Source organism: Nerophis ophidion, linkage group LG12, assembly GCF_033978795.1.
Source record: "Nerophis ophidion isolate RoL-2023_Sa linkage group LG12, RoL_Noph_v1.0, whole genome shotgun sequence".
NCBI classification, from domain to species: domain Eukaryota; kingdom Metazoa; phylum Chordata; class Actinopteri; order Syngnathiformes; family Syngnathidae; genus Nerophis; species Nerophis ophidion.
In genome coordinates, this window is record NC_084622.1 from 34,282,880 (window position 1) to 34,306,113 (window position 23,234).

General features: G+C 40.5%; 1 pseudogene; it reads left to right on the forward strand.

The window, feature by feature from the left end:
* The first annotated feature begins 755 nt into the window (after positions 1 to 755).
* Positions 756 to 22,534, forward strand: LOC133563353 (myosin heavy chain, fast skeletal muscle-like; annotated as a pseudogene).
* The last annotated feature ends 700 nt before the right edge of the window (positions 22,535 to 23,234 follow it).

The window sequence follows — 23,234 nt, forward strand, 5'->3', positions numbered from 1 at the left end:
GCTCTGTTATATAAAAGCAATGAAATATAACAGACAGTAAACATGGATTTGCTGTAAGCAAAAAATGTTGGTAACTGTGAGTACTTCTAGATCTAAATCAATTACTGTATTGATTAATTCGAATGAATCTCTGTTTGTTTAAACAGACAGTTGAATTTTCCACAGGGAAAACTGCAAGTGCATGAAACTTTTCATATTTAGTATCTAGTCTCAGCTGTCATTGTAACCATATTTGGCATGTTCAATTTTTAAATCAGCTTGGTAAGCAAACCAAACCAAATATAAGGAGTGGAGTTGGAGCTTCACGGTGTGCGGCAGTTAGCTGGTGACCTTCCTACTGGTGGTAAGGCATTCTTTAGCTTTCCATTATGACCTTTACTCAGATTTCATAGCATTTTTAACAACATCGTTGTGTTGACCAAGAAAGTTACATTTGCTATATTTGCTACATTTACTAGACTAACTAAACCCTTTTCCCCCCCAAAAAAAACAGAATTGTGGAATACAATATACTTCTCACTGGCAGGAAAGGTAAGGTATATTTTACATTAAAATTATAGTGTTTGTAAAATACTATTAGGAAGACATTTTGTTTTATTTAAAAAATGTAAGTCATGGATTTTGATATTTGGGTTCTTCAGAATGCTGTGCACAGCTGGTACCAGATTGCTTTTATGGAGTTCCGTTCAAAGTTTGCCCATTGGCCCCGAAGGAGCCAAAATAATTGTCATGTTTCTCAATTGGTCCTTTGATCCAGACCTAAACCACCACCATGAGTACCGACGCAGAAATGGCCTTATATGGCAAAGCTGCCATCTACCTCCGTAAACCAGAGAGGGAGAGAATTGAGGCTCAGAGCAAACCATTCGATGCCAAGACAGCCTGCTATGTGGCTGATGTCAAAGAACTGTACCTGAAGGGAACAATCATCAAGAAAGATGGTGACAAAGTCACCGTCAAAGTCCTGGATACTCAGCAGGTTGGAATATTCTTTACATTTTCTCAGCTGAAAGGATGTGATCCATTCTTACTGTGACTAATGTCATCTTTTAGGAGAGGACGGTTAAAGAAGATGACGTCACTCCGATGAACCCTCCCAAGTTCGACAAAATTGAGGACATGGCCATGATGACCCATCTCAATGAAGCCTCTGTCCTGTATAACCTCAAAGAGCGTTATGCAGCTTGGATGATTTATGTACGGAAATAAGCCCACTGAGAAGTATAGTACAAACTTGTATGTACAGTTTTAAGACATGCGGTTAACTGTGTTACACCTCTGATCTCTATCAGACCTACTCTGGGCTTTTCTGCGCAACAGTGAACCCCTACAAGTGGCTCCCAGTGTACGATGCGGAAGTTGTGTCTGCTTATAGAGGCAAGAAGCGTATGGAGGCTCCACCCCACATCTTCTCTGTCTCTGACAACGCATATCAATTCATGCTTACCGGTATGTAACAGGCTGAATAATATCACATTTCTACTTATCAAAATATTGCTGCTGTAGAAATACGCAATTGATGTACTTTTCTATTTTAACAGATAGAGAGAATCAGTCTGTCTTGATCACGTAAGTGTTTGTTTCTATTTAAATTAGTAGCAAAAAAAAAACATGTTTAAATTAGTTTGCCTTTATTGACAGTGGAGAATCTGGTGCCGGAAAGACTGTGAACACCAAGCGTGTCATTCAGTACTTTGCCACAATCTCAGTTGGCGGAGATAAGAAAAAGGATAGTGCAGGATCAGCACAATTTAAGGTATTTAAAATTACAAAAAAAAAAAAAGATATATTCTAAGACAAAAACAAACAGTTTGTTATTCTTATTTCCAAACCTAATTACAGGGTTCACTTGAGGATCAGATTATTGCTGCCAATCCTCTTCTGGAAGCCTATGGTAATGCCAAAACTGTTAGGAATGACAACTCTTCTCGTTTTGTAAGTACAGCTACCTTTTGCAAGAGAATAACTGTTTTACTCTTATCCAATTAATGACTGTTAAACAACCCTTTGTTTAAAACAGGGTAAATTCATTAGGATCCATTTTGGCACAACTGGCAAACTGGCCAGTGCTGATATTGAGACTTGTAAGTACAAAACATTCAAACAGTAAATTTATGTTGGAGTAAAAGTGTGTTAGACTGTAATTTCCATATGTTATTTGCAGATTTGCTGGAGAAGTCCAGAGTGTCATTCCAGCTTCCTGATGAGAGAGGCTACCACATCTTCTACCAGATGATGACCAACCACAAACCAGAACTGATTGGTATGAAATGGAACAGTTTAATTAAATTTTAAAAAGCTACATCATTCAAATGTGTCCAGTGAAAAAGTTTGCAAATTATTACATTTGAATTTGCAGAACTGTCACTCATCACAACCAACCCCTACGACTTCCCTATGTGCAGTCAGGGACAGATCAGTGTGGCCAGTATTGATGACAAAGAAGAACTGGAAGCCACCGATGTAAGTCAAAGTATCTTACAAATATATTCAGTTATTTGAACCTATGTTTGTGTTATCTATAAATAACTTAATTGCACACAGAATGCCATTGATATCTTGGGCTTCAGCCATGAGGAAAAGATGAGCATCTACAAAATGACTGGTGCCGTCCTCCATCATGGTAACATGAAGTTCAAGCAGAAGCAGCGTGAAGAGCAGGCTGAGCCTGACGGCACAGAGGGTACACAAATACAGTCATCTCAGTCAAACTTTGCAGCGATAGTACAGGTGTAGCAAGTTACTGTGAATGGAAAACTATGGCAGGTTTATTTTTAACAGTACTTTTTCCAAAACAATTTAGAAGCTGACAAAGTTGCCTACTTGTTGGGTCTGAACTCTGCTGACATGCTGAAGGCTCTGTGCTATCCCAGAGTGAAAGTCGGAAATGAGTATGTCACCAAGGGACAGACTGTAGCTCAGGTAAATATGACATTTTTGGTGAGGTATGTTTACTTACATGTATGCACATAATATGGTTTGAACTGAGGTCTGTAATGGGTTGTACTTGTAAAGCGCTTTTCTACCCCTTTTTAAGGAACCCAAAGCGCTTTGACAGTATTTCCACATTCGCCCATTCACACACACATTCACACACTGATGGCGGGAGCTGCCATGCAAGGCACTCACCAGGACCCATCAGGGGTGAAGTGTCTTGCCCAAGGACACAACGGATGTGACTAGGAGGGTAGAAGGTGGGGATTGAACTAGTAACCCTCAGATTGCTGGCACAGCCACTCTACCAACTTTGCCACGCCGTCCCGCTAATGCAGGAAATTATGTGTAACTAGATAGATAGATAGTTCTCTATTTATTCCTTCAGGAGGGTTCCTTCAGGAAAATTAAAATTTCCAACATACCTATGTAGATTTGTATTTCAATCAATCAATCAATGTTTACTTATATAGCCCTAAATCACTAGTGTCTCAACGGGCTGCACAAACCACTACGACATCCTCGGTAGGCCCACATAAGGGCAAGGAAAACTCACACCCAGTGGGAGATCGGTGACAATAATGACTATGAGAACCTTGGAGAGGAGGAAAGCAATGGATGTCTAACATGATACTGTGAAAGTTCAATCCATAATGGATCCAACACAGTCGCGAGAGTCCAGTCCAAAGGGGATCCAACACAGCAGCGAGAGTCCCGTTCACAGCGGAGCCATCAGGAAACCATCCCAAGCGGAGGCGGAGCAGCAGCGCAGAGATGTCCCCAGCCGATACACAGGCAAGCAGTACATGGCCACCGGACCGGACCAGACCCCCTCCACAAAGGAGAGTGGGACATAGAAGAAAAAGAAAAAAAACGGCAGATCAACTGGTCTAAAAAGGGAGTCTATTTAAAGGCTAGAGTATACAAATGAGTTTTAAGGTGAGACTTAAATGCTTCTACTGAGGTGGCATCTCAAACTGTTACCGGGAGGGCATTCCAGAGTACTGGAGCCCGAAATGAAAAAGCTCTACAGCCCGCAGACTTTTTTTGGGCTTTGGGAATCACTAATAAGCCGGAGTCCTTTGAACGCAGATTTCTTGCCGGGACATATGGTACAATACAATCGGCAAGATAGGATCGAGCTAGACCGTGTAGTATTTTATACGTAAGTAGTAAAACCTTAAAGTCACATCTTAAGTGCACAGGAAGCCAGTGCAGGTGAGCCAGTACAGGCGTAATGTGATCAAACTTTCTTGTTCTTGTCAAAAGTCTAGCAGCCGCATTTTGTACCAACTGTAATCTTTTAATGCTAGACATGGGGAGACCCGAAAATAGTACGTTACAGTAGTCGAGGCGAGACATAACAAACGCATGGATAATGATCTCAGCGTCTTTAGTGGACAGAATGGAGCGAATTTTAGCGATATTACGGAGATGAAAGAAGGCCGTTTTAGTAACGCTTTTAATGTGTGCCTCAAAGGAGAGAGTTGGGTCGAAGATAATACCCAGATTCTTTACCGTGTCGCCTTGTTTAATTGTTTGTTTGTAAAATGTTAGAGTTGTATTATTAAATAGAGTTCGGTGTCTAGCAGGACCGATAATCAGCATTTCCGTTTTTTTGGCGTTGAGTTGCAAAAAGTTAGCGGACATCCATTGTTTAATTTCATTAAGACACGCCTCCAGCTGACTACAATCCGGCATGTTGGTCAGCTTTAGGGGTATTTCACATTAATTATAATGTATGTGCCTCAATCAATCACTGCATCTGTTTCATTCAGGTCAATAACTCAGTGACAGCCCTTGCCAAGTCCATCTATGAGAGGATGTTCTTGTGGATGGTCATCCGTATCAACCAGATGTTGGACACTAAACAGTCAAGGCAGCACTTCATCGGTGTGCTGGATATTGCTGGTTTTGAAATCTTTGATGTAAGCTTCATTCGTATGAAATGAGTAAATCATATTTTCAGACATTAGTCATGGTGATGGACTGGTGTAAATTACTTTTCTTCCGGTAGTTCAATAGCATGGAGCAGCTGTGCATTAACTTCACTAATGAGAAGTTGCAACAGTTCTTCAACCACCACATGTTTGTCCTGGAGCAAGAGGAGTACAAGAAGGAGGGCATTATCTGGGAGTTCATTGACTTTGGCATGGACCTGGCTGCCTGTATTGAGCTGATTGAAAAGGTAAGTATTTGATTCAGAACAATTATTAGAAACTAATTGAATGGACTCAATAGTGTTTTATTGCTATTGCACTTGGAAAAATAAAACAAGATAATTCGACTGAATCGCTCAAAATGTTTATATCTACTCATTACTTTAGCCAATGGGTATCTTCTCCATCCTTGAAGAGGAGTGCATGTTCCCCAAGGCCACTGATGTATCCTTCAAGAACAAGCTCTACGACCAGCATCTTGGCAAAACCAAAGCCTTTGAAAAGCCAAAACCCGCAAAGGGCAAGGCTGAGGCCCACTTCTCCCTGGTGCACTATGCTGGCACAGTGGACTACAACATCGGTGGCTGGCTGGACAAGAACAAGGACCCACTGAATGATTCTGTTGTGCAGCTGTACCAGAAGTCTCCAGTTAAACTTCTGGCTTTCCTATATCCTCCTGCTCCTGCTGAGGGTATGCGAATATTCGTGCGTAATAAGGTTTTGTATACCGACAACAAAAGTGACATTTTCTGTAATGCTTTTTTCTCCATCAAATTATAAATAGACACAAGCAAGAAGGGAGGCAAGAAGAAGGGTGGTTCTATGCAGACTGTGTCCTCACAGTTTAGGGTAAGATCTAGTTTTCATACAGTAGATCTGGTATGATTTCCAATTTCAATGTGCAATACTTGTTAAATTGTGTAACAATATTACCTGATTGGGACTTTCAGGAGAACTTGGGCAAACTGATGACCAACTTGAGAAGCACTCATCCTCACTTTGTGCGTTGTCTGATTCCTAATGAGTCAAAGACTCCAGGTAATAAAATCATTAACATATTAGTTGTAAGATAAATAAGATTTAAACTGATGTTATTAAATTCTGAAAGTTGATCAAAAATAATGTTGTTTTCCTTTACATCAGGTTTGATGGAGAACTTCCTGGTCATCCACCAGCTCAGGTGTAACGGTGTGCTGGAGGGTATCAGAATCTGCAGGAAAGGTTTCCCCAGCAGAATCCTCTACGGTGACTTTAAGCAGAGGTATATTTAAAATACTTGTCATCATCATTTTAAATCATCCTTGACCACTAATAATATTCACTGACTCGTTCCCTGAAAAGGTACAAGGTACTGAATGCCAGTGTCATACCTGAAGGACAGTTCATTGACAACAAGAAGGCTGCAGAGAAGCTGCTTGGTTCAATTGATATTGACCATGACCAGTACAGATTTGGTCACACCAAGGTAAACAAATTATTGAGTTTAAAGTTCTATGTGTAATGTGATTAGTTGTTTTTTAAATATTGATTGTATTCTAAAGCAGGGGTTCTCAAACTTTTTTCAGTGATGTACCCCCTGTGAACATTTTTTTAATTCAAGTACCCCCTAATCAGAGCAAAGCATTTTTGTTTGAAAAAAAGAGATAAAGAAGTAAAATACAGCACAATGTCATCATTTTCTGATTTATTAAATTGTATAACAGTGCAAAATATTGCTCATTTAAAGGGTTCTTTTTTTAACTATTTGGAAAAAAATATATATAAATAACGTAAAACTTGTTGACAAATAAACAAGTGATTCAATTATAAAGATTTCTACACATAGAAGTAATTATTAACTTAAAGTGCCCTCTTTGGGGATTGTAATAGAGATCCATCTAGATTCATGAACTTAATTCTAAATATTTCTTCACAAAAAAATTAATATATGGCACATGTCCACAAAAAATCTAGCTGTCAACACTGAATATTGCCTTGTTGTATTTTTTTTCCACAGTTTATGAACTTACATTCATATTTTGTTGAAGTATAATTCAATAAATATGTTTATAAAGGATTTTTGAATTGTTGCTATTTTAAGAATATTAAAATCAATCAATCAATCAATGTTTATTTATATAGCCCCAAATCACAAATGTCTCAAAGGACTGCACAAATCATTACGACTACAACATCCTCGGAAGAACCCACAAAAGGGCAAGGAAAACTCACACCCAGTGGGCAGGGAGAATTCACATCCAGTGGGACGCCAGTGACAATGCTGACTATGAGAAACCTTGGAGAGGACCTCAGATGTGGGCAACCCCCCCCTCTAGGGGACCGAAAGCAATGGATGTCGAGCGGGTCTAACATGATACTGTGAAAGTATTGGCTCCAACACAGCCGCGAGAGTTCAGTTCAAAGCGGATCCAAGACAGCAGCGAGAGTCCCGTCCACAGGAAACCATCTCAAGCGGAGGCGGATCAGCAGCGTAGAGATGTCCCCAACCGATACAGGCGAGCGGTCCATCCTTGGTCCCGACGAGCGGTCCATCCTGGGTCTTGACTCTGGACAGCCAGCACTTCATCCATGGTCATCGGACCGGACCCCCTCCACAAGGAAGGGGGGGACATAGGAGAAAGAAAAGAAGCGGCAGATCAACTGGTCTAAAAATGAGGTCTATTTAAAGGCTAGAGTATACAGATGAGTTTTAAGGTGAGACTTAAATGCTTCTACTGAGGTAGCATCTCGAACTGTTCCAGGGAGGGCATTCCAGAGTACTGGAGCCCGAACGGAAAACGCTCTATAGCCCGCAGACTTTTTTGGGGCTCTAGGAATCACTAATAAGCTGGAGTCTTTTGAACGCAGATTTCTTGCCGGGACATATGGTACAATACAATCGGCAAGATAGGATGGAGCTAGACCGTGTAGTATTTTATACGTAAGTAGTAAAACCTTAAAGTCACATCTTAAGTGCACAAGAAGCCAGTGCAGGTGAGCCAGTACAGGCGTAATGTGATCAAACTTTCTTGTTCTTGTCAAAAGTCTAGCAGCCGCATTTTGTACCAACTGTAATCTTTTAATGCTAGACATGGGGAGACCCGAAAATAATACGTTACAGTAATTGAGACGAGACGTAACAAACGCATGGATAATGATCTCGGCGTCTTTAGTGGACAGAATGGAGCGAATTTTAGCGATATTACGGAGATGAAAGAAGGCAGTTTTAGTAACGCTTTTAATGTGTGACTCAAAGGAGAGAGTTGGGTCGAAGATAATACTCAGATTTTTTACAGAGTGACCTTGTTTTATTATTTGGTTGTCAAATGTTAAAGTTGTATTATTAAATAGAGGTCGGTGTCTAGCAGGACCGATAATCAGCATTTCCGTTTTTTTGGCATTAAAAAAATATATTATGTACCCATTGGCCTATCTTCAAGTACCCCCAGGGGTACGCGTACCCCCATTTAAGAACCACTTTTCTAAAGGGTTCAAACCACAAATATGTGCTGACTTTTAATTAATGTTGGGTGGATGAACACCTGCTGAACTGTATGTTTCAATCTGGTCAGGTCTTCTTCAAAGCAGGTCTTCTGGGTACTCTTGAGGAAATGAGAGATGAAAAGCTGGCAACTCTGGTCACAATGACTCAGGCCCTCTGTCGTGGTTATGTCATGAGAAAGGAGTTTGTGAAGATGATGGAAAGGAGGTATGTTGAAAATCCTGAAAACACAACCAGTATAAAAAACGATAGTAAATTAGTCGAATGATTTCAAATACACAGTGTCCGTAACTAATCATTTATATCCACAGAGAGGCCATCTATACCGTCCAGTACAACGTGCGCTCATTCATGAATGTCAAACATTGGCCATGGATGAAGGTGTACTACAAAGTTAAACCTCTGCTGAAGAGTGCTGAAACTGAAAAAGAGCTAGCCCAGATGAAGGAGAATTATGAGAAGATGGCCACTGACTTGGCTACGGCGCTTGCTAAGAAGAAAGAAATTGAAGAGAAGATGGTGTCTCTGCTGCAGGAGAAGAATGATCTGCAACTGCAAGTGGCATCTGTGAGTTCAAATCGACCTTAAATGTCATGTTTTTTTTTGTGTCCGTACGATAGTGTGTGTTTACAACCCACATGATATCCCAATGTAAAACAGGAGTCTGAGAATCTGTCAGACGCTGAAGAGAGATGCGAGGGTCTAATCAAGAGTAAGATTCAGATGGAAGCAAAACTCAAAGAGACAACTGAGAGGCTGGAAGACGAGGAGGAAATTAATGCTGAGCTTACTGCAAAGAAGAGAAAACTAGAAGATGAATGCTCTGAGCTCAAGAAAGATATTGATGACCTGGAACTTACCTTGGCCAAAGTGGAGAAGGAGAAACATGCCACTGAGAACAAGGTAAGGAATCATCATTTTATATACAATTGTGGCCAAATTTTAATACGCAGTACACTCATCATGAACATGAATATCATATTAATTTGGGACTCTTGTAAATGTAAACGTAAATGAGCTATCCTGTCCGGGTTGGAATGATTATACAACATACATTTTTATGTTGACCCTGTGCGGATTTTCCCCTATCCGCACAGGGTCAGAAATATACGCACAGATTCATATAAATACTTGGTCAAATGTCCTTTTGCTAGTTTAACCTCAACCAGAGTTTTTTTTAAAAGGAAACATTGGTAGAATTAATTAGGTAAGTTTGCTTTCTAAATCAGGTTATGGTCAGGGTTTTGGAAAGGCCTGTGGAAACTATTAAACTCTGATTAAAATAGGGACTTTGGTGAAATGTTATTACAAATACAAGTACAGGGCTAAAAATAAACTCAGGACAAAGTAAAACAAAAAGTAACTGATTTAAAAATAAAAAAGCAACTGATCGAAAACATAATTAGAGTAAATATACAACACACAAAATAATCATGCCTTTATCAATCAATGTGGAAAAAAACGCTAGAGGTTTTTGGCGTGAAAAATGTGACGAAATATTGATTAGTTTTAGGCAAAAATATCATCGTTTCACAGTATCTCAGTATTGTAATTACAGCACTCATATTTACTAATTTAAAAATGTCTTTATTATTTTATTAAAATTTTTTTTTTAAACAATATAAAACAACATGACAAAAGTCAAGTGTATGTATATAAAAAAAAACAAAAAACAACTGCATTCCTTCTAAATAATGCATGCCATCTACTCTTGCAAAATCTGTGACTCAAGTGACAACAACTTAAATATTTTCTTGTTACAAAAACTCCATTTATTTGATGAGTTTTGAGAAAAATGTTCTGCCTCAATTGTAACTGTATTTTAGCGTGAAAGTAAAACATAACATTATCTCTGTGCTTCTATTCTTACTCAAGGCTCCAATATCAGATATGTAACAGCTGTATCGTACCATATACCCATGGCAGCAAAACAACACCATAGCATGATGAGTACCACCACCGTGCTTGGTATTTAGGGCAGGTATTTTAGGTTTGAAAACATTACTTCGATTATTCCAAATATACTTTTTGTCAGTGCTGTCAAGCCATTAAAAATCAAAAATGAATCAATTATGACCTGTAATTAATTAATCTAATTAATCTCAATTTTTAAACTCTCCTAAATGCTCAATTCCGAGAAAAGCCATTAGTTACATTATTGTAAAAGTAAATACCCAGCCAGAAAAAGTGGCTTCATGAAGTCATTGGATTTTAACCAGGCATACAGCAAACAGCCGTTTACTAAAACAAAACATCACGTTAATATAAAATATTAAAGGGTTAGGGACAGAATTTCTAGGCGCAGTCAAGGCGTTGAGGGGTTCCGGTTTCGTGGCTGCAGGATTAGGTCTCTGCTTTTTGCAGATGACGTGGTCCTAATGGCTTCATCTGGCCGGGATCTTCAGCTCTCACTGGATCGGTTCGCAGCCGAGTGTGAAGCGACCGGAATGAGAATCAGCACCTCCAAGTCCGACTCGATGGTTCTCGCCCGGAAAAGGGTGGAGTGCCATCTCCGGGTTGGGGAGGAGACCCTGCCCCAAGTGGAGGAGTTCAAGTACCTAGGAGTCTTGTTCACGAGTGAGGGAAGAGTGGATCGTGAGATCGACAGGCGGATCGGTGCGGCGTCTTCAGTAATGCGGACGTTGTACCGATCCGTTGTGGTGAAGAAGGAGCTGAGCCGGAAGGCAAAGCTCTCAATTTACCGGTCGATCTACGTTCCCATCCTCACCTATGGTCATGAGCTTTGGGTCATGACCGAAAGGACAAGATCACGGGTACAAGCGGCTGAAATGAGTTTCCTCCGCCTAGTGGCGGGGCTCTCCCTTAGAAATAGGGTGAGAAGCTCTGCCATCCGGGAGGAACTCAAAGTAAAGCCGCTGCTCCTTCACATCGAGAGGAGCCAGATGAGGTGGCTCGGGCATCTGGTCAGGATGCCACCCGAACGCCTCCCTAGGGAGGTGTTTAGGGCACGTCCAACCGGTAGGAGGCCACGGGGAAGACCCAGGACACGTTGGGAAGACTATGTCTCCCGGCTGGCCTGGGAACGCCTCGGGATCCCCCGGGAAGAGCTAGACGAAGTGGCTGGGGAGAGGGAAGTATGGGCTTCCCTGCTTAGGCTGCTGCCCCCGCGACCCGACCTCGGATAAGCGGAAGATGATGGATGGATGGATGGATTAAAGGAAACACATCAAAAAAACTGTAAAAATCCTTTTTTGAGTAATACAAAAACAAGTATTGAATGTTGAACTTTTCATTGAACTGCTTTTTGTCTGCCTCAGCTAATAAAAAATAAACAAAACAGACCCATCTGGGTAACCCATTGCTGTAGGTAACAGTGGAACATTAAAATCTTACTGTTCATCATTACAAAATAAAGTGATTAGGGTGCAGGGGACATATAATTGCATTTTTTTTTTCTTGGGGGAAGCAAAGTACTTTTCATAGGCTCTGAGTTAAATGTATGCTGATTTGGAGTGTTCATACACAGGGTGTTCTCCTCCAGTTCAGTTTGGCAAAGAGCTAATTGAGCCCAGCACGACATAAGACTGTAATTAATAAATTGCAATTAGCACAATCATTTGATACTCCTACTTGTTGTTATTGTAGCCAAATAGAATATTCCTACTTCAGCTTGTACTTCAGCAGTTACACATTTCAGAGTAAGGGTTTTTTTAAGGGTACTTTTCTAAAACTGGCTTCCCTGTGGATTTTGACACTAAACCTGCTCAGTTGCCTAGTGGTTAGAGCAGGGGTCGGGAACCTTTTTGGCTGAGAGAGCCATGAAAGCCAAATATTTTAAAATGTATTTCCGTGAGAGCCATATCATATTTTTTAACATTGAATACAACTAAATCCGTGCATTTTTTAAGTAAAACCACAATTTTTAGAGTATACTAAGTCTCTAATTATTTTTAATAACTTTGTTATTTTTTGAACATGTGCGGTTGAAACAGATGGATGGATTAAAATGCATGAGAATGTTTTATATTTTGAACGTTATTTTTAACATCGTGATTATCAGCGGAATTATTCATTACTTATCGTGTTAACCAATGTCAGCTAAGATTTATCTGAGAGCCAGATGCAGTCATCAAAAGAGCCACATCTGGCTCTAGAGCCATAGGTTCCCTACCCCTGGGTTAGAGTGTCTGCCCTGAGATCGGTAGGTTGTGAGTTAATACCAAAGACTATAAAAATGGGACCCATTACCTCCCTGCTTGGCTCTCAGCATTAAGGGGTTGGAATTGGGGATTAAATCAGTAAATCATTCCCAAGCGCGGCAACCGCTGTTGCTCACTGCTCCCCTCACCTCCCAGGGAGTGGAACAAGGGGGATGGGTCAAATGCAAAGTCATTTCACCACACCTAGTGTGAATATGAATATCAGTTGCATTTTAACTTTAATGTTCAAATTCCAGTTAATTTCATGCTTCAGCCTTGGTGGGTAGTGTTGCCATTTGAGAAATGACAACTTATGATACCAGGAACCTCAAACTGTCATATTTTCAGGAAGATTTCCATAAATATCCAATTTGATGTTGGACCATCTGCTACAGTAAATCATTACAACAGACAACATATTGTAAAGCTTAATATGCATATTATCTTTTTCTCTTCTCCATTTAAAGCACTTTCTTGTGATCGACATAACATGTGATGGTGGTTGTTTGATCAAACTGTTGGATAAATTGTTTATTACAGACCATCTATGTCTCCTTGATTTGATTTAAAAAAAAAAAAGGTTGGTTTTGGAAATTAGGTCACTTTCAAGTCGATTGAGCAAAGAAATCAAACAATGTACTAATATGATCCGCTTCAAGAAACTCTTCAAACTTAAAGTGTCTGCAAAGTACAAAGGCGAAGAACCATAATAAGCATTCTGAATTGATCTCATCCAACCATTTATTTTCAAGATTAAAGGCCTACTGAAACCCACTACTAACCACCACGCAGTCGGATAGTTTATATATCAATGATCAAATATTAACATTGCAACACATACCAATACGGCTTTTTTTATTTTACTGAATTACAATTTTAAATTTCCCGGGAGTTTCGTCTTGAAAACGTTGTGTAATGATGACGTGTACGCAAGACGTCACAGGTTTTAAGGAAATATGAGCGCTGCACACACACACACAGCTAAAAGTCGTCTGCTTTAACAGCATAATTACACAGTATTTTGGAGATCTGTTTTGCTGAATCTTTTGCAATTTGTTCAATTAATATTGGAGAAGTCCCGGTAGAAAGATGGAGTTGGGAAGCTTTAGCCTTTAGCCACACAAACACACGCTGATTCCTTGTTTAAAATTCCTGGAGGTGAAACTTTACTATGGATCAGAGCACGGTCAAGCAAACATGAATCACGACAGAATGTCAACCAGCAGTTTTCGGTGAGAAAATTGTGGTAAAAAGTCGCTTCTTACCGGAGAAAAGTTGAGCTTGTGCCGTCCATAAAGCTGCCGTCGACTCCCCTGAGACATTGGCGTCAAGACACCTCCGACTATCAGGTACTATTTACCCCCTAAAACACTAGCAACACAGTAGAAAGATAAAGGATTTCCCAGAATTATCCTAGTAAATGTCTCTAAAAACATCGGAATCCATGCCAATGCAATCACGTTTTTTTTTAAACTTATTTTTTTTTTCTAGTCCGTCGCTATCAATATCCTCAAACACGAATCTTTCATCCTCGCTCAAATTAATGGGGAAATTGTCGTTTTCTCGGTCCGAATAGCACTTTTTGTTGGAGGCTCTCATTAAAAACAATGTGAGGATGTGAGGAGCCCCCACACGTGTGACGTCATCGTCTGTGACTTCCGGTAGAGGCAGGGCTTTTCTCTTAACACCGAAAGTTGCGAAAATTATCGTGGATGTTCTCTACTAAATCCTTTCAGCAAAAATATGGCAATATAGCGAAATGATCAAGTATGACACATAAAATGGACCTGCTTTCCCCGTTTAAATAAGAAAATCTCATTTCAGTAGGCCTTTAATCCTACTCATCTCAGCGTATTAATATAACTAACTTACTTCACCAATTATTATTTATTTATTTATATTGCTATTACTTATGGAGTACATTGTGGATAAATTGAGAACAGGAAGTGAACTAAAGTTTTAGCAACTGCTGTGTAAAGGAAAAGAGGTTGTATTAAATAAGCTACGCTTCTTCCTACTCCTTTTCGAACATGTTGAATAGAGAAAGTGAAAATTGTGATGTATCATGTTGTATGCATGCATGTTCCAAATAAACTCACACTCAAAGTAAACCAGCAGCTACTGGCAGAATAGCACCCCCACTTGGCTGTAAAAAGACATGTGAGACAATGCACAATACCTGGAGCGATGCAGGTTGAATGCTGTTTGTGTTTGCTAATTGTCATGTATTAAAAGGGGTCAAATTATCGTACAGAGGGATTCATTTATTTTACCAATCCGATAATTATTGTACACTTGGTGATTATGAAGCTGTTATTTAACATCCTAATTAATTTCCTTTCATCTGAGTGTTACCGTTTTGGTCTATTTCCAGACAGGAAATAGACCAAAACACTTTCACTGTTGGAACACTTTCACTTACCTTATCCACATACAATTGTTTGAACTGATCTTAGAATCTACGTTTTTATTGAACTGTCCAAAATGTACAACACATTAAATCCATATTTGTCTTTGTTTGATCTTTCCTGACCTTGGAGACTTTTATCAATCTAAGTATTGGTCCATTAAATTAGTGCCGTCAATAAATCATATAAAGAAACCTCTGTAGTTAATCATGATCTCTAACTGAATAATAATTGTAGAACGTTCATCAGCATGCACTCATTAAAATATTTAGGAGAATGTTCCGAAAGGTACGAGCGATAGAAAACGGATGGGTGGAGATTTATTTATGTTTCTGATTATTAATATCAATATGATAGGTTGATTAGCAACACTAACTTGGCCCTAGTGTGTGAATGTGAGTGTGAATGTTGTCTGTCTATCTGTGTTGGCCCTGCGATGAGGTGGCGACTTGTCCAGGGTCTATACCGCCTTCCGCCCGATTGTAGCTGAGATAGGGAATAAGCGGTAGAAAATGGATGGATGGATGGATGGATTATTATACTTTTGCTGACGACCAAATCCGCAAAATCCTAAATATGTATAAAATTGTGCACTCAATTATTTTTAGTACAAATTATTGAAGATGTATGTTGTACGATCATTACCATTTGGAAAAAAATAGTTCAAATTATTCTTTAAAAGGCCCAAATAAAAATGACATTCATGCCCATAATGAGTGCCTGTAGGCCCCTGAATATAAGTTACCTGGATATTTACAGAAAAGCTCACATTATAACATGTGGATTTTGAAAATAAAAAAAATACATCTTTCCATTATAGGTGAAGAACCTGACTGAGGAGATGGCTTCTCAGGATGAGAGCATTGCTAAACTGACCAAGGAGAAGAAAGCCCTTCAGGAAGCTCACCAGCAGACACTTGATGACCTGCAGGCTGAGGAAGATAAAGTCAACACTTTGACCAAAGCCAAGACCAAGCTGGAACAGCAAGTGGATGATGTAAGCGTTATATAGATTATTAAGTGACATATTTAAGTTATATAGGCCCTGCGATGAGGTGGCGACTTGTCCAGGGTGTACCCCGCCTTCCGCCCGAATGCAGCTGAGATAGGCCCAGGGACAAGCGGTAGAAAATGGATGGATGGATTAAGTTATATAGTTATCTGTAGTATACCTACTCAGTGGCCTAGTGGTTAGAGTGTCCGCCCTGAAATCGGTAGGTCTTGAGTTGAAATCCCGGCAGAGTCATACCAAAGACTATAAACATGGGATCCATTACCTCCCTGCTTGGCACTCAGCATTAAGGGATGGAATTGGGGGTTAAATCGCCATAAATGATTCCCGGGCGCGGCCACCGCTGCTGCCCACTGCTCCCCTCACCTCCCAGGGGGTGATCAAGGTTGACGGGTCAAATGCAGAGAATAATTTCGCCACATCTAGTATGTGTGTGACAATCATTGGTACTTTAATTTTAACTTTATAAAAATAAATTGTGGATTAAATGTCATAATGACTGAATAATTTTACTATACAGCTTGAGGGATCTCTGGAACAAGAGAAAAAGCTGCGTATGGACCTGGAGAGAGCCAAGAGAAAGTTTGAGGGTGACCTGAAACTGGCACAGGAATCCTTAATGGATCTTGAGAATGACAAACAGCAGTCTGAGGAGAAACTTAAGAAGTAAAAACAATATCCTTAAATATGATTATTGACATGTATTAAACTTGAACCATTTTACATATTCACACTTTGCCATTTTTACAGGAAAGACTTTGAAATTAGTCAGCTTCTTAGCAAAATCGAGGATGAGCAGTCAATGGGTGCTCAATGCCAGAAGAAGATCAAAGAACTTCAGGTGAGTTTTTTGTCTTGTTTAAGATTTGATTGTTGCATAAATGCTTTATATTGCATTTCAAAATGTAAAAAGTAAACCAACAACATGTCTGATTAGGCCCGCATTGAGGAACTGGAGGAGGAGATTGAGGCTGAGCGTGCTGCTCGTGCCAAAGTTGAGAAGCAGAGAGCTGATCTCTCCAGGGAACTTGAGGAGATCAGTGAAAGGCTGGAGGAGGCTGGAGGTGCCACTGCTGCTCAGATTGAGATGAACAAGAAACGCGAGGCTGAGTTCCAAAAGCTGCGCCGTGACCTTGAGGAGTCCACCTTGCAGCATGAGGCCACTGCTGCCGCTCTGCGAAAGAAACAGGCTGACAGTGTTGCTGAGCTGGGTGAGCAGATTGACAACCTCCAGCGTGTCAAGCAGAAGCTTGAGAAGGAAAAGAGTGAATACAAAATGGAGATCGATGATCTCTCCAGCAACATGGAGGCCGTTGCTAAAGCAAAGGTGCATAAACATGTTACATTGTCTTCAAACAAACGCTTTAAAGGCCTACTGAAATGAGATTTTCTTATTTAAACGGGGATAGCAGGTCCATTCTATGTGTCATACTTGATCATTTCGCGTTATTGCCATATTTTTGCTGAAAGGATTTAGTAGAGAACATCGACGATAAAGTTTGCAATTTTTGGTCGCTAATAAAAAAGCCTTGCCTTTACGGGAAGTAGCAGACAATGTCACGGGTTGTAGGGCTCCTCACATCCTCACATTGTTTACAATCATAGCCAGCAGCAGCTATAATAATAATAATAATGGATTAGATTTATAACGCGCTTTTCTATTATTAGATACTCAAATTGCTCACAGAGAAGTGGGAACCCATCATTCATTCACGTCTGATGGTGGTAAGCTACATTAGTAGCCACAGCTGCCCTGCGGTAGACTGACGGAAGCGTGGCTGCCAGTTTGCACCTACGGCCCCTCCGACCACTACCAATCATTCATTCATCATTCATTCACCGGTGTGAGCGGCACCGGGGGCAAAGGGTGAAGTGTCCTGCCCAAGGACACAACGGCAGCGATTTGGATGTCCATAGGTGGGAAGCGAACTGCAACCCTCAGGTTTTTGGCATGGCTGCTCTAGCCACTACGCCATGCCGGACCGAGAAGGCGACAATTTCCCCATTAATTTGAGCGAGGATAAAAGATTCGTGGAAGAGGAAATTTAGAGTGAAGGACTAGAAAAAGACAAAAAGTTAAAAACAAGTAAAAAAAATAAAAAAGGAAATTGCACAGTGGGAGCGATTCAGATGTTTTTAGACACATTTACTACTATAATTCTAGGAAATCCCTTATCTGGCCATTGTGTTGCTAGTGTTTTAGTGAGTTAAATAGTACCTTAAAGTTGGAGGGGTGTGGCCACGGGTGTGTTGACGCCAGAGTCTCTGAAATCCCGAAGCTGCAGCAGGACAGAAGCTCCGCTGATCTCCGATGAGAGGCGACTTTTTACCACAATTTTCTCACCGAAAACTGCCGGTTGACATGTAGTCGGGATCCATGTTCGCCTGGCCGCTCTGATCCATAGTAAAGCTTCACCACCGGGAATTTTAAACAAGGAAACACTGTGTGTTTGTGTGGCTAAAGGCTAAACGCTAAAAGCTTCTCACCTCCGTCTTTCTACTTTGACTTTTCCATTATTAATTAAACAAATTGCAAAAGATTCAGCAACACAGATGTCCAGAATACTGTGTAATTATGCGATTAAAGCAGACTATTTATATCTTGGATCGGGCTGGAAAATAATGTCCGCTACAACCCGAGATGTCAAACGCACGCGTCATCATACCGCAACGTTTTCAACACGACAAACTAAAAAGGCTGTATAGGCATGTGTTGCAATGTTAATATTTCATCATTGATATATAAACTATCAGACTGTGTGGTGGGTAGTAGTGGGTTTCAGTAGGCCTTTAATACTGTAAAATATGTAAAAACTGACCAATGATTTCCATAATGTCTTGCACACCAGGGTAATCTTGAAAAGATGTGCCGAACTCTTGAGGACCAATTTAGTGAACTGAAGACCAAGAATGATGAAAATATTCGTCAGCTCAATGACCACAGTTCACAGAAAGCTCGTCTTTTGACAGAAAATGGTAGGCATAACCCAACTTTAGATTACAATGATTTCCTGTTTTTAGATGTAAAACTGAACACACACTAACGTGATGATTATGTCCAAAAAAGGTGAGTTTGGTCGTCAAATTGAAGAGAAGGAAGCCCTTGTCTCACAGCTGACCAGAGGCAAACAAGCCTTCACCCAACAGATTGAAGAACTAAAGAGACAGATTGAAGAGGAGGTCAAGGTTAGTTTTAATAAATAAATATTATTGTACCCAGTGGTTAACATGTTGTAACGCAGTTAGGAGATCATACAATTGATTAAACGCCATGGCATCGTTTTGTGCAGTTTGCATGTTCTCCCTGTGCGTGTGTTGTTTGTATACTTTCTTGTGACACAATCCGTAAAAGGCACGTTGAGCTAATTGGAGACTCTCAATTGTTCATAGGTGTGACAGTGAGTGTGAATGCTTGTTTGTCTATACGTGCCCTGAGACGGACAGGTGACCAGTTCAGGATGTGCCCCACAGCTCGCCATTTGTCAGCAAGTCAACAAGTGGTATTGGAAATGAATGAATGAATGTTGAAAAACATGTGTATTTTACAAGGCAAAGAATGCTCTTGCCCATGGACTTCAATCAGCACGCCATGACTGTGATCTGCTGAGGGAGCAGTTTGAGGAGGAGCAGGAGGCTAAGGCTGAGCTTCAGCGTGGTATGTCCAAGGCCAACAGTGAGGTGGCTCAGTGGAGAACTAAATATGAAACTGATGCCATCCAGCGAACTGAGGAGCTTGAGGAAGCCAAGTGAGTACATTCAATTACATGTCTATAGATTAAGGTTTTGACATCAATAGCTAGCTGTTTTTTTTAAAACATTTTTGTTTCATCATACTTATATGAGCCCTGCTTTAACAGGGTTATTAAGATTATTATACAATATACCTGCATGCCTTTAGATGCAGATATGTATACATACAGGGGATTTGAGAATGCTGATTAAGAAACATATTTATAAACAGGAAAAAGTTGGCACAGCGCCTTCAGGAAGCTGAGGAACAGGTTGAGGCTGTGAACTCCAAGTGTGCTTCTCTGGAGAAAACGAAACAGAGGCTCCAGAGTGAGGTGGAAGACCTCATGATTGATGTGGAGAGAGCTAATGGGCTTGCTGCCAACCTTGACAAAAAGCAGAGGAACTTTGACAAGGTAAAACTTCGTATTTTGTGCTATCAAGACATTAAAAGTCAGATAAATACTAAATGTATTGATCAAAATATATTGTGAAAATGGCTGGACTAGGTGTTGGCAGAGTGGAAGCAGAAGTTTGAGGAGGGACAAGCAGAGCTCGAGGGAGCTCAGAAAGAGGCTCGTTCTCTTGGCACTGAGCTGTTCAAGATGAAGAACTCATATGAGGAAGCTCTGGATCACCTGGAGACCATGAAGCGTGAAAACAAGAACCTGCAGCGTAAGTTTTTCATATAAGTTGGCAACTTTCAATAGATTCAACATGTGATGTACACTATGCGTTTCTATAAATATTTATCATTCTTCATTTTAAATACTTTCTTATCTTTCTGCAGAGGAGATTTCCGATCTGACTGAACAGATCAGTGAAACGGGGAAGAGCGTTCACGAGCTTGAAAAGGCCAGGAAACAGGTGGAGACAGAAAAGTCGGAGATTCAGACAGCTCTTGAAGAGGCTGAGGTGATTGAAACTAATATACTGGGACTCTTGATGACATACGGAACATGAATTATTATACCTCAGTGCAAAGACTAATAAATAATTTTCAATGGCAATAGGGAACTCTGGAACATGAAGAGTCTAAGATCCTGCGCGTCCAGTTGGAACTCAACCAGATTAAAGGAGAAGTGGACAGGAAGCTCGCCGAGAAAGATGAGGAAATAGAGCAGTTTAAGAGGAACAGCCAAAGGGTGATTGAGTCCATGCAGAGCACTCTGGATTCTGAGGTCAGGAGCAGAAATGATGCCCTGAGAATCAAGAAGAAGATGGAAGGAGATCTGAATGAGATGGAGATTCAGCTTAGCCACGCCAATCGACAGGCTGCTGAGTCTCAGAAGCAGCTGAGGATCGTACAGGGACAGCTGAAGGTATTGAGCTATATCTCACAATGTGGTGACTGGTCCTTAATGTTATGTCGATTTTATTCAGGATGCACAGCTACACCTTGATGATGCCATCAGAGCCCAGGATGATCTAAAAGAACAGGCCGCTATGGTGGACCGCAGGAATGGTCTCATGGTTGCTGAAATTGAGGAACTTAGAGCTGCTCTGGAACAAACAGAGAGAGGTCGTAAAGTTGCTGAGCAGGAGCTGGTGGATGCATCTGAGCGTGTTGGACTTCTGCATTCTCAGGTAAACAAATACATAATTATTTAAGAAAAAAAGTTTTGTTATCACTAGACTTTACACTGAAAATATGAATATTTTGATATCTTAGAACACAAGTCTGATAAACACAAAGAAGAAGCTTGAGTCCGACCTGGTCCAGATTCAGGGTGAAGTGGATGACACAGTTCAAGAAGCAAGAAATGCAGAAGAGAAAGCCAAGAAGGCCATTACTGATGTACTTTAGTTTTTTCTTCATAAAGTCTTCCTCGCTTCTCTTCTAAATAATTTCCTAAAAACAATGAATTTTGTCCTCCTAGGCTGCAATGATGGCTGAGGAGCTGAAAAAGGAACAGGACACCAGCGCTCATCTGGAGAGAATGAAGAAGAATCTGGAGGTTGCGGTCAAAGACCTGCAGCACCGTCTGGATGAGGCTGAGAATCTGGCCTTGAAGGGTGGCAAGAAGCAGCTCCAGAAACTTGAGTCCAGAGTAAGATAGTTATATCGAGAAAAAATACTATCAGAGAGTATGCCTGTTGCATAAAACATTGTTTTCTCCAGGTGCGTGAGCTTGAGGTAGAGGTTGAGGCGGAGCAGAGACGTGGTGCTGATGCTGTTAAGGGTGTCCGCAAATATGAGAGGAGGGTGAAGGAGCTCACTTACCAGGTGATTATTGCCATTAGTATCAAAAAAGTGGCCTTAAATTGATATTTACTTACATTTGCAAACACATATTTCTATTACAGACTGAGGAGGACAAGAAGAATGTCAGCAGGCTGCAGGATCTGGTTGATAAGTTGCAGCTCAAGGTGAAGGCCTACAAGAGGCAGGCTGAGGAAGCGGTAAGGAAAAAATCCAGAGTGCAAAAAGTTATACTATTTATCCAAATGAATTTGTAACTGGATGTTGTGTCTCACTTTGCAGGAGGAGCAGGCTAATGTTAACTTGTCCAAGTGCAGGAAGGTCCAGCATGAGCTGGAGGAGGCTGAGGAACGTGCTGACATTGCAGAGTCTCAGGTCAACAAACTGAGAGCAAAAAGCCGTGACTCTGGCAAGGTAATTATCAGTATGGCAACTAAATTAGATATAATGGTAACGTATAATATTGATATAATTTCTGTTGAATTAGATATTTTGGCACATGATCTCTTATTTAGTTTTCAATCAGTTGGAAATAAGCTTTTTTTTCCGAAATTAGTAAATACATTATTTACTCTGTTTACAGGGAAAAGAAGCTGCTGAATAAAACACACTGTGTTTTTTTGTGATCAATCACAATTGAAAATAAAAGTTGAGATCTGCTCTTAAACTTCTGTCTATTGCTTTTATATTTACACATGGTGTTTTGTTTTACCACCAAAATATTTCTACACTTTACTTTGTCAACAGAACTACAAAAGGTATCCATATGACTGTGACATCTAAGTTAGAAGCAAACCCATTGTCAAATATCTGATTCAACAATACTTAATATTGTACCTCAGGAGAAACTGCAGAAACAAAATACATTTACATTTACATTGGATTAAATGTATATTTGGATAACAAATACTGATGGGGTAAAAATAGCAGCAATAATGAACTCCAACTTTTTGGAAGCAACTTTTTATGTAAATGGCAGACAGCACAATATTCATTGTACACTCAGTTTGGTATCATGGGTTTTCTGTTACATTATGCTTAGAAAGCATTCAGCTGCACTTCTCTACATTGTTGTCAGCTATTGAATCCATCCATCCATCCATTTTCTACCGCTTATTCCCTTTTGGGGTCGCGGGGGGCGCTGGCGCCTATCTCAGCTACGATCGGGCGGAAGGCGGTGTACACCCTGGACAAGTCGCCACCTCATTGCAGGGCCAACACAGATAGACAGACAACATTCACACTCACATTCACACACTAGGGCCAATTTTAGTGTTGCCAATCAACCTATCCCCAGGTGCATGTCTTTGGAAGTGGGAGGAAGCCGGAGTACCCGGAGGGAACCCAAGCATTCACGGGGAGAACAT